The sequence below is a fragment of the Camelus ferus genome, chromosome 17 (assembly GCF_009834535.1).
Source record: "Camelus ferus isolate YT-003-E chromosome 17, BCGSAC_Cfer_1.0, whole genome shotgun sequence".
NCBI lineage: Eukaryota > Metazoa > Chordata > Mammalia > Artiodactyla > Camelidae > Camelus > Camelus ferus.
The window spans coordinates 12,567,766-12,580,138 of record NC_045712.1 but is presented as its reverse complement, the minus strand read 5'-3'; the positions used below and the strand labels follow the sequence as shown (position 1 = coordinate 12,580,138).

General features: G+C 41.6%; 1 protein-coding gene across 1 annotated transcript in view; it reads left to right on the top strand.

The window, feature by feature from the left end:
* SLC25A26 (solute carrier family 25 member 26) overlaps positions 1 to 12,373 on the top strand; it is a 205,154-nt gene that overhangs the window by 78,465 nt on the left and 114,316 nt on the right. Inside the window, exon 8 of the mRNA XM_032458128.1 lies at positions 9,121 to 9,203. The gene's annotated coding sequence lies outside the window, so the exon portion shown is untranslated. The remainder of the gene's footprint in view (positions 1 to 9,120; positions 9,204 to 12,373) is intronic.

Sequence of the window (12,373 nt, the reverse complement as noted above, 5' to 3'; positions counted from 1 at the left end):
TGTGATGGCCAGTGTCAGGGTGACAAGCTCGGGCTGAGAATTAAGGTTACTCGGGTTCACTGTGAGAAGCAGGGTCAGAGGGAGGCCAAATAAGGGCTAAGTTATCTGACTATGAATCAGGGTCAGAGTCAGATTGAAGATAAGGGTCATGGACAGGGTGAGGATCTGATGGTCAGGGTGAAGGTCATATCATGATAAGGGTAAGGTTCATACTGTTGGTTGGTGTCAAGTCAGCTGAGGGTCAGGGTGAAGATCAGGTTCAGATGAGGGTCAAAGAAAGGCTCACAGTCAAGGTAAGGGCCAGTGTCACAATGTGCCACTGTGAAAGTAAGAGTGTTAGTGTTAGGGTGAGGGTGAGGTTCAGGTCCAGCCTCAGGGTTAGCAACACAGCAAAAGTGAGCATCAAAATCAAGCTGAAGGCCAGGGAGAAGGACTAGGACAGGTAAAGGGTCAAGCTGAAAGTGAGGGTCAGGGTCAAATGCAGAATCAGAGACATGCTGAGGGTCAGAACAAAGTTGAGGCTGTCTGTGAGATGGCCAGTGTCGGGACAATGGTAAGGAGTAGGGTGTGAGTGAGGGTGAGGGTCAGGTGAGTTTTAAGGCCAAGTACAAGGTCAGGTTGAATGTGATGGTAAAGTTCTAGGTTGGGGTCCAGGTCGTGGTAATGGTAAGGGTCACTGTAAGGGTGAGGTGCCCAGCAAGTGTCAGAGTCAGATTTGGGGTGAAGGTCCGCATCAGGATCAGTGTGAAGGCAGACATCAGGGGCACAGTGAAGGATAAGGTCATGGTGAGGGTGAGGATGTTAGGTTTAGGTCATGGTGATTTAGGGTCAGGTTTAATATGGGGTCAGCACAGTTGATTATTATAATGAGAATCATGGTCATTGTGAGTCAGGATCTGTGTAACGGGTCAGGGTTAGAATAAGTCTCAGGGTTAGCATCAGAGTAAGATTAACATGAGGTTGAGGATCAGGATCAGGGAAGGACCAGGGTTAGGGTCAAGTTCAGGTTAAGGATAAGGGTGAGGGTTGGAATAATTGTCAGAGTGATCAACAGAGTCAAGGTCAATGTGGGGGTAGGTTTCAGACTCGGATGAGGGTCAGAGTCAGATGTACGCTGAAGGTGAGTGTCTGGATTTGGGAAAGGGCAAAGGGGGCCAGAATCAGGGTAAGTGGCAATGTGAGGTTAATGATCAGAGATAAGGTTAGTGTGAAGCTGAAGATCATTGTTAGGGTAAAGTGCAGAATGGGAGATTCTGAGTTAGTGTATGTGTGAGGATAAGGGTTAAGGTTACAGAAATGGTGAGTTTGAGAGTGAAGTTCAGGGAGAAGATCCAGGGTCAGATTTAGGGTGAAGGTCAGATCTGAGTGAGCATGAGGGTCAGAGTAAGGGTCAAGGTCAGGTGATGGTCACCAACAGGGTTAGGGTCAGAGAGAGAGTCGTTATCAGTGTTGGGATAAGGGAAAGTGTGTATGTATTTCAGAGAGAATGTCAGCTTGATAGGGTGTCTGGTTAGATAGGGTCAAGGCTGGAGTCAGTGTCATGGTAAAGTCAGAGTGAAGGTAAGGGTCAGGTAAGGCTCAGAGTCTAGTTCAGGATCAGGGTCGGTGTGAAGGTAGTATCTGGATTAAAGTAAGCATCCAGATCAGGATCAAGGTCAGGATAGGGTGATAATCAAGGTCAGGTTCTTGTTCACCTAACACCCACTGTGATCCTGACACTTATCATGACCCTGACTCAGATCCTTCCTAACTGAAACTCACATAGACACTGACCTTTACTTTGTCCCTCTGCTTGATTTTAACCCTGATGCTGAAGTTGACCCCAACTCTGAATGTGAGTGAACCTTGACTTCAAACTTCAACATTATCGAACTCTGACAGTTGCCCTCTTGCTCATCTAGACGCTACCCTATTCCTGACAATGTCCCTGACATCCACCTTCTGACTCTGATGTGTACCTGACTTACATAGTGACCCTCACCATTACCATGACGTTGACCCTGACCTAGAACTTTAGACTCACAGTCATCATAACCCTCTACTTGACCCTGAAACTCACCTGACACTAATGACCCCCTCATCCTGACCTTATTCCTCACCATGATCCTGTTGCTAACCCTCACCCACACCCTCAACCTCATTCTGACACTGACTCTCACCTTCACCATGTCTCTGATACTTTGCCTGAAATATTTGTTTTTTTCATCATCATGTTCCTAGAGTGAAAACAGTGCCTAGAACACAGTAAGAGTTCAATAAAAATTAGTTGAAGGAATGACTTTCTTGTACCAACTCTTACTGACTGCTGCTGTCTGCTGGCAGCAATTTATTGAGGAGTATGAAGCTGTTTCAGCAATAGATTAGCAATGTCTGTCATGTGTGCAATAAGACAAAGTGAGGGCTTTTGTAATGTGTTTGCCATAAATGTGTTAAACCACTCTGCTTGCCTTAGCTATCAGCTAGCATTTTGGGCAGTTAGTTGACTGCAAACAGGAAGACTGTGATATTAGGAGGTGAGGACTAAAGGGATTCTGAGATGGTAATGAGAATTCTGGACAACAGGTTCTGCTGCTTCCATGTTTGACTGAGTACTTTGGCGGGAACAGAAGAATTTCAGGCTTTCTTATTTGCTGGTTTTTTGTTTGTTTTATTTAGCTTTTCCCCAAATTAAACGTTTAGGTTGTGCAATGCAACAGTGTTTTAACATTTCACTAATTGAATGGAGCTAGTGAGGTGCAATGGAAAGGTTTTCATGTTTATTTATTGAGATTGTGCATGCACTCTGTTAATTTCACACTCTTTGCACATGTATTCCTCCTCACATTAGAGAGAAAAACAGCGCTGTTGAGGCTCAGAGATAAAGGAATGATTTTAAAGAACAAAGAAATGGACTTATAATTCCCTGTCCCCAGAGTCTTATATCTTTTTCTGGTTAAGAAGCAGATGCACGCATCATTTTTCCAAAGCTGGATTATCTCAAGGCTTTGTGTCCAAGAATAGGATGGGGGTATTTGCAGGTATTTTATTAAGAGCTTGAAGAGAATTTGAGGGGTGGAGAGAGACCTTTTATTGCATAAATACAAAGGGTCTTACCCTCCTCCCCACTCAAAACTACAATCTGAACTATGTCTGTGCTGTGTAAAGCAGCAGTCATTTGCATCTGGAATGGAGCATGTTTTGTTGCATTTGTGAGGGACAGGTTGAGTTTTCTGTCACATTGTCACAGATGCAGTTTGAGGCATGAGAACTCACTGCCTAATTTGTTCTTCTCGCTTCCCACCTTCCTAAGTGGAGGCAGCCCACTTCCCTGTGCAAGAATTATTCATTTATTCATCCAACAAGTATTTAGCCCTGGACCAGCACTCAGGTTACAGAACCAACTAAGGTTTTCTGTTCCTAAGGGCATCGGGTCTATTTTAGAAGAAACCCAAATTAAGACAGTTTTTTTGTGGGAGAGACAATTCCTGGGAGGCTAAAAAAGAAAGTGGAAAAAGTGAGACAAGAAAGGGGGAAAATGGTGATAAAGTGTGCATAAAACAGTAGGTTAGTGCTGTAGGCAATGGGGGCTCAGTTCTCCCGGTGAACCCCTGAGAAACAATGTGGAACATGTGTAAAGTCGGCCTATCAGAGTAAAGGCTGGGGCATTGATTCACCCACATACCTTGATGGTGCCAGCACAGCTCCCAACGCAGGAGAGAGCACTCTGGTAGGGGGTGAGAGACACTGATACCTGAGGTGGGATGTTGTCAGTGTGCCAGAGACCATAGCTGCATGTGAACTGCAGGTGAGCCAAGGCGATATGGGGCATTGCATCAATAGGATTTACCATAAATCCTTACTTCCTCTACCCCAAGGCAGCGTTCATTTTGGAGCTAACAAATCTCAGACTGAGGGTGATCGAGTGCCGCCATGTAAGGCTGAGTAGGTTGTACACTGCACCACTCCAAGGGTTGCCACTTACATAGAATGCAGTGTAATTATGGTTCCCCAGAGCTGTGCAATGAAAAATCTGTGAAACATTCACACGAACTACGTTGTAATTGGCACCCCCTTGGAGCCATGCAGTGCACAATCTGCAAAGCTGTAAACCCAGTGTCTCGTATTAAAAAAAAAATCCTCTTATGAAGAGTAGATGCTGTTTTTAGAAGAGTGAATAAATTATAGTAAAGCATTAGACAGAGGACATTTCAGAATAGAAGGGACTTCAGTTAATATATTTGGATCAGCCTAGGGATAGTTATAGATTCTAAATGGCAGTCAGACTCAGGAGATCCAGAGGGCTTTGCCTAACACCGTCTTTTCTTAGCTTTTTGGTTGGGTAGAGACCACAAGTGCAGCATCTGCACCTCACTGGGAGGCCCGACTGCTACCTCAATTCCCAGCCCTTTGGCGTTCCTCACCTACACAGGACAGGTATCCCCACCCTGCATACAAGGTATAAGTGTGTCACACTAGCTCAGAGAGTTCGCAGCCTCAGTTTCCTACCAATCCTTTAGACCCTTCTGGTCTACTGTGGTCCCAGCAATTAGAGGTTTTACAGCAAATGAGGCAGATACAGCCTTCCACAATTAATGTATCAGTTTATCATTTCCATTGAGACAGAACTACATGGAGGCAGACCCCGAATTTATTTCAAAGGCAGATCGTGGTTCAGCCCAGGGCCCGATGCAATATTCCACATGATATATTTGCAATATTCTGCATGATTCTTTGATGATTAAGAACACAATGCCTGTAAAACAATGGATCTCATCTCCATACCTCTACCCCAAGCAACTGACAAATGCTATAAACTTTCATATAAACAACTGCATGGTTAAAACCAAGTTTTTTTTAAAAATTACAAATAAGTCTCGTTTGGGAAAGAAAATAGGCACACCATATGTATTTTAGGAATGTATTTCTTGCCTTAATTTTAAATCTTGATCGTAAGTTCTGTCCCAATTGTCTTGTCCCTATAATCTTTCTCTTAAGGAGTATTTTAGAAACTGAGGAGAAACACAGGTGGGAAAGTCAGCATCACAGACAATCTACTATTGCTATTGATCAGTTGTTGAAACAGTTTATCAACACTACACTAGTTCTGCCTATTTTTAATGAATTAAAAATTCACTATATGCACGCGTGAAGTGAATGTACTTGTGTAAGGACAGTACTCTCTGAGTGTTTAGGGTAAACCACATATTGCACAGGAAAAGACTTTATAAACAGAACACTGTAGAAAAATGACTCTGTTTCTGAGGGATTGGTCAACTGTATGCTTCCTTTGTTGAAACTTATTTTTGACCATTCTTTCTCCAGATTTACTACGATAAAAATCTAGATTCTTCTTTGATCTTCTCATTTCCTATCTGTAAGCAACATAGAGTTTCACTGATCATCACAATGACTTTGAAAAAGAGAGATGATTACCTGCTTTTGTGAAATGGCCAACGTATTGCCAACTGGCTCACAGAACTGATTTCTCATTGCCCTGGTTGGATTCAGCTTTGCTTCTGAGAGAGCTCACTTCTTGAATGGCTATCATGGCAGGGCGATTGCAGTGAACTCTGGGAGGGGTAGGGGCCAGGGGAATTAGGCTGGGGATTGCTATATGGATTCCACAGGCTCTTTTGCTAGGAACATATGCCGCGAATTGACATCCTTTGTTTTCCACTCTCAAAAATAGAAGTGCAATAATTTTCTGGAGGAAAAGACACCCTGAAGGTTTCCATAGCATTACAAACCCTCTAGCATTGGTCTCCAGGTGTCTCGAACGCCTAATGAAACTTCCCCGTGCACATCGGCTTTATTACAGGAGTGAAGGTGCAACTATGTATGTCTCCTTCTTTCCCTTCCTCTCTCCTTTCTCTGCTTTTCTTCATTCCAACGGCTGAACTCCTACTCTGTATCTAGCACTGAGTACAGTGGTGAGCTTGCTGGGTACTGTCCTTGCCTTCATGGATTTTATAGTCTAGTGGTGGAGAGGGATGTTAAACAAATGAGCACACAAACAGAGAATTATACATTATATTAAGTGCTGGGGAAGAAATATGGTGGGAGTAGGGTGACGTGAAGGAGAAGACACCCTCTGAGGAAGCCACATTAAGCGGAGCTGTCAGCGGAGGTCAAGCAAGAAGGAGAGATGTGGAAGTGGGGGCGTGGCCTGTGCCCACGCCCTGAGACAGCAGGTATGGAGAAGACCAACCCACCTGGGGGCCCAAGGGCAGAGAAAAGTGACTGGCAGGCCATGAAGCTGAAGCAATAGTCAGGTAAAAAATATAAAATGTCTGTTGAGAAAGAAAATCTGCAAAAGGAACAAAACTAAAACTTAGTAGAAGATGTGGGACTGCACTCGAGTGACACGTCACCCTAGAGGGGGTGACATGTTCTCTGGTAACTATCTGGGGGAATGGCAGCTGTTTTGCAACATCAGCAGCATTGAACCTGAGAAATGACCAAAGATAAAGCTCACCTTATTCAAGTGATTCTTCTGAACTCTAAGGGGTTCACCTGGGGACAGATGGAGACGATTAACTTTCAGCCTGTAACAGGAAGCCTACAGTGTTTATTTAGGACCCATGCTGGTAGCTCAGAGGAATAAGGGGTTGTGCCCTTTTGAATGAAGGACTGCTGTTTGTTTGATGGAAGGTCATACATAAAAAGACCACAGTGCCAGAGAGTTTTGTGGAAGATTGGCCACGATGAAGGTATAAAATGAACAAATCTGGGAGAGGCACCTCATGATGAGGGAGTTGGTGAATGGAAATTCAAAGTTGTATCTTTCATTCTTGAAACATTTTCCAAATTGGTGAATTATCTGGGGCCCTGCGGCATGTACTAGAGCTTCCCCTGCCCGCCTTCCCTCCAATCACTCAGACTTAGGAAGCAAAATGGCATTGAAGGAGTCGGGAGAACTCTGATTACTGCTTGATTAAAGAATATCATGCATCAGCGTTTTGGGAGAGGTTGAGAAACATTTCATCTTTGAAATGAAACATGTTCAATGTGTTCCACCTCCTATGAAAAAAAAATCTTTGTTTAGCTGGTAAAATATACATACAAATTAAAAAAAAATGACCATTTTAACCATATTAAGTGTACAGTCCAGTGGCGTTAAGCACATTCACACTGTGCAACCATTAGTACCATCCATTCCTGAAACTTTTTCTTCTTCCCCAACTGGAATTCCCTATCCATCAAACACTAAACATTTCCCCTCCTCCAGCTCCTGCCAACCACACTTCTACTTTCTGTCTCTGGCCATTTGACTACCCTAGATACCTCTATCAGCAGAATCCTACAGTATTTGTCATTTTGTACCCAGCTTATCTCACTGAGCATAATGTTGTCTAGGTTTGTCCACGTTGTAGCATGTATCAGAATTGCTTTCCTTTTAAAGGCTAAATAATATTCCATTTTATGTGTACACTACATTTGGTTTATCCATTTATCTGTCAATGAACCTTTGGGTTGGAGAAAAAGTATTTTTTTAAATGGAGAGCAGAGACATGATATTTTTCTTTTCTTATATTCTCTTACTTTTCCTTTTTGCACACTTCCTTCCTTCTTTCCTTTCTTCCTCCTATTCTTTCTTCCATCTCTCTCCTTTCCTTCCTCCCTCCCTCCTTTGCCCCCTACCCCCATAGAAAAAATTGAAGTGTGTAATCATTGGGAATCTCAGGGTATAGTACAATGACTTCCTTTTTTCATTATTATAATAGAATTTATCCTTTAGAGCAGTTTTAGATTCACAGCAAAATTGAGCAGAAAGTACTCAATTTGGAGTACTCCGTGGAGGGTTTCCGTATACTCCCTTGTTCCCCTCCACCCCACCCCATAGCCTCCCCCGCTATCAACACCCCCCACCAGAGTGTACATTTGTTACAGTTGATAAACCTACACTGAAACATAATTATCATCCAAAATCTATAGTTTACATTAGGTAGATCACTCATTTCATGGGTTTTGACAAATGTATAATAACATAAATCCATTGTTATAGCATCACAGAATAGTTTTGCTCCCCTAAAAATTCTCTGTTGCATCTATTCATCCCTCCCTCCCCCAGCCCCTGGCAACCACTGAATTTTTTACTGTCTCCATAATTTTGCCTTTTTCAGAATGTCATATAGTTGGAATCACACAGTATGCAGCCTTTTCAGATTGGCTGCTTTCACTTAGTCATATGCATTTAAGTTCTTCCACATCTTTTCATGGCTTGAGGGCTCATTTCTTTTTAACACTGAATACTATTCCATTGTCTGGATGTACCACAGTTTATTTATCCATTCATTTACTAAAGGATATCTTGATTGCTTCAAAGCTTTTGCAGTTATGACTAAAACAGCTATAAATACCCGTGTGCAGTTTTTTTGTGTAGACATAAGTTTTCAACTAATTTGAGTAAATACCAAGGAGCATGACTCTCAGATCATATGTTAAGACTATGTTTAGCTTTGTAAGACACTGTCATACCGTCTTCCAATGTGTCAATGATCTCCTTTTAGGTTTTACTGATTTCCTTTCAGAAACCAGGTGTCCAGGCTTGATTATAAGTCCTGAGTCATGGGGTGGCAGTTTGGATTATTTGGGAAAGTACACAGGGAAATGGTCAGTCATCTACACGGGACCTGATATAAAATGGTTACTTTCTGTCTTTCTTTTTTTTTAACCTCATGCAAAACTGTCCAGGTGAACTGGAAAAGGGGATATGGAGTCAGGAGAAGGTTTTTATGACAGGTTCAGTCATTAAGTTGTGATTTTTGAAGGCCTAAGCCAAGATGTGCTGCAGAAAGCAGAGGAGGAGTGTGTCTGAAGGATTAGGTAATGGTTTGGGTATCAGGGATAAATGAGAAATTGAGACACGAGGCAGGTTTCTTAACCTAGAAGATTGTAACAATTATGGAACCATGATAAAAAATGACATTGGGAGGGTGAGAGGTTTAGAAAGAAAAAAGGCTTTGTGGACACAGGTGGTGCTTAGCACTTGTTGATGGAGTTAATTTGAAGAATGATAAAGTTCTTACTTGTGATTAGCCAGAAGACTGTGGTTTCCTAGTGGACATTTTTGCTTAAAATTCCTATAATGGGAAGATCATGAACTCCACTTATATTCTCCCATTATTTCCTCTACTGCAGAGAAAAAAACAGCTCAAATTGCCCTTGAGTATAACAATAGTCGGTGGCTGAGAAGAATTGTTTGCTGTCATCATGTGTGTCAGGTAAGTGTCACAAAGTTGACCCATAATGACCAGTTGCCACTTCGACAGAGGGGAGCGATTACAGCAAGGTCACTTCTGTGTTACATTTCAGTGTGACAGGCTTGCCAATCTGATGGGCAGTAAACGCACAAGGCACAAGGCTTTTCCACATCCAACGGAGTGGGGGTCTTTGTCAGAGAATGTAAAAATGAGCCGAGCAAATTTCATCCTGATTATTTTTATATATATTTTTGGGGGGAGGAGGTAATTTGGTTTCTTTATATATTTTTAATTAATTTTTTATTTTATTTTTTAGTGGAGGTACTGGAGATTGAACCCAGGACCTTGTGCCTGCTAAGCACACACGCTACCACTGAGCTATACCCTCCCCCTATATATGTTTTGGAAACCTAGCCAGAACTTCATCTTGGGTCAAATATTGAACAAAATCCAATTATGGAAGATAACTGATTCATGCTTCGTAAAATAAGGCAGGTTTATATCAACTTGCTCAGAGAAAAGCCTAAGAAATTAAGCGATAAGCAATATCATGTGAGTGGCTGTCAGCTCAAGATAGGTCAGCAACAATATATGATGGTAATAGTTGCAGAAGTAGTTTTTATTCTTTAGAAATGGCCAGTAATGTAAGAAGAAAACAAAAAGATCTTTTTTAAGGCATCCAAATATAACCAGTCGTCATATAGATTTTTTTTCTCTGCATTGTTAAGTTTTAAATTACCTCTAAGATTGTCCGCGTTGATTCCTGCTGCCTTGTATTCATGCCCTTGTGTAATCGCCTCCCACTGGGTGTGATTAAGTTACAAAAGATTGTGGCTTCATCTTCAGTATTCTCTCTCACTCTGATGGAAGCCAGGGACCATGTTGCAAGCTCCCATGTGGAGAGTTCCATGTGCCAAGGAATTGAGGGAGGCCTTCAGTCAACAGACATTGAGGAATCGAGCCCCTCACTCCAAAACCCTGCACAGAACTGAATCCCACCAACAAACATGTGAGTGAGCTTGGAAGTGGATCTCCATTCAGACCATCAAATGGAATTGCAGTCCTGGCTGACAGCATGATTGCAGTCTTTTAAGAGATTTTGAGGCAGTCATGCCTTGCTAGGCCAATTCCAGAATTTCAGATCCGCAGAAACTCTGAGATAGTAAATGTTTGTTGTTTATAGCTGTTAAGTGTTTGGGTAGTTTGTTACGTACGCAGCAACAGATAACTAATATGTAAATGTTTACAAAACTGGATTATAGTATCTTTTGTCAGTCAGAGTTCTAGCAGCAAATAGAGGGTACTCAGCTGGGAAGAGAACCGTGGGCAGGGTTAGGAAAATCAGTGACATATGGAGAGGTAGTCAGTATTTCCCACAGTAGGGAGTCATTATCCTCCCTAGACCTGAAGGAGAAAGGGAGCCAAAGAGGGGAGGCTGTTTCACAGAAGCAGTGTTTCAGATGGGGGCAGGGAGGGAGCAGAGAAGAAATACCCTGACCTCTTTCTCCTGCCATCCTCAGTTCTGCCCATGACTTCCACTGGCCAAACCCAACTGGAAACTAGGGGCTAGTTCCTATGGGTCAGGTCCCTGAGACAGAGCACACAGACGGAAAAGTAGAGACTGGACCTGCTGGGGCATAGAGAGAGAAAACACCGTATGCATATGCTCTTATGCACCTGTTTCTATGTTTACTGTCTTTCCATATCATTAGAGATTCTTCTATATCATGGTTTTAAATAGCTACCTATGAGTACTATAGACAAATTATCTCAATCACGCCCTGATGAACAGTTTTGTAAAAAAATCTCCTTTTGCTATGGTAAACAGTGAAATGAATATCTTCATAGATGTATTTTGATGGATTTAAAAAATAGTTGCTTAGAGTACAATGCAATAAATAGAATAATGGAGGACAAAGAACATTTTTTTAGGGTTTGATAGATCTTGCCATATTCACTCACCAGAAAAGCTGCTTTGACGCTCCCTCTAGAAAAGTATTTGCCTATTTGATAAGTTAAAAAAATATGCTGTATTGTTGTTTTGATGTTCATTTTGATGTTACTAATGACTTTAAAATATTTTCACATGTTCACTAGCTGCTTGTTTTTCTTCCTTTGTGACTTTGGCTATTTTTTTCTTTTTTTAATTGAAGTATAGTCAATTTACAATGTTGTGTTAATTTCTGAAGTACAGCATTGTGATTCATTTATATTCATTTATACATATATAACATATATATAGCCATATATATAACAAATATACATAGCCTTTTTTTTTTTCTGTTGGTACTGGTCTTTTCTTACTGATTTATAGGAGCTATTTAGAATTAAGAATTCATTGTCATATGTGCTGCAAATGTTTTTCCTAGTTTAAAAACATTTAATGCATAAACATTTCTTTATCTCAATAATTTAAAAATATATCAGAACTTGTTTAAAAGTAAACTTGGCTTACAGTGGTAGACTTAATTGAGGAAGACAATTTTATTAGTATAATTTCACACCTTTAGTGCAAACCAGTACTGAACTTACTTCCTGTATCTTTTAAAATAGAAGATTTGAGGATACACTCTGCCTGCAATGTGGTAACAATGACGATGCACTGAAATGCTCCATTTAAAAGACATGCACACGTGGTAATGGATCTTTCCCTCAGTATATCAGAAAAAGGAGGCCCCAGGTCATGTTTGCAATATCTGTATTTCCTAAAGGATTTCTAGTGGCATTGTGAAATATCTGATGAAGCTTTTACCTTTGTACAATAGAAAAGAACATAATGTTTCCATCCTGCTCTCTCTTACATGATTCAGTCTGGGGAAAACCAGCTGTCGTTATCGGGAGGATGGTCAAACAACCCTATGGAGAGGTCTATGTGGTGAGGAACTGAGGCCACCTGCCGAGAGTTAGCACTAATTTGGCAATCATGAAAACGAGCCATTTTGAAGGTGGATCCTCCAGCCCTAATCAACTTTTCAGATACAGCCCCAGCTGATGCCTTTACTGCAACCTCATCAGAGAGAAGCCGAGTCTGAGCCACTCAGGGAAGCCACTCCCAGATTCTTGGGAAAGCAGAATTTGAAACCCTGCCAGGTATCCTGCTAATCACTTCTAGATCATCTCATCTAGAAAACAATAAAGATTCTAGGAGTGATATGAAAGATAGATTGAAGAAAGGCAGACAGAGAGCCTGC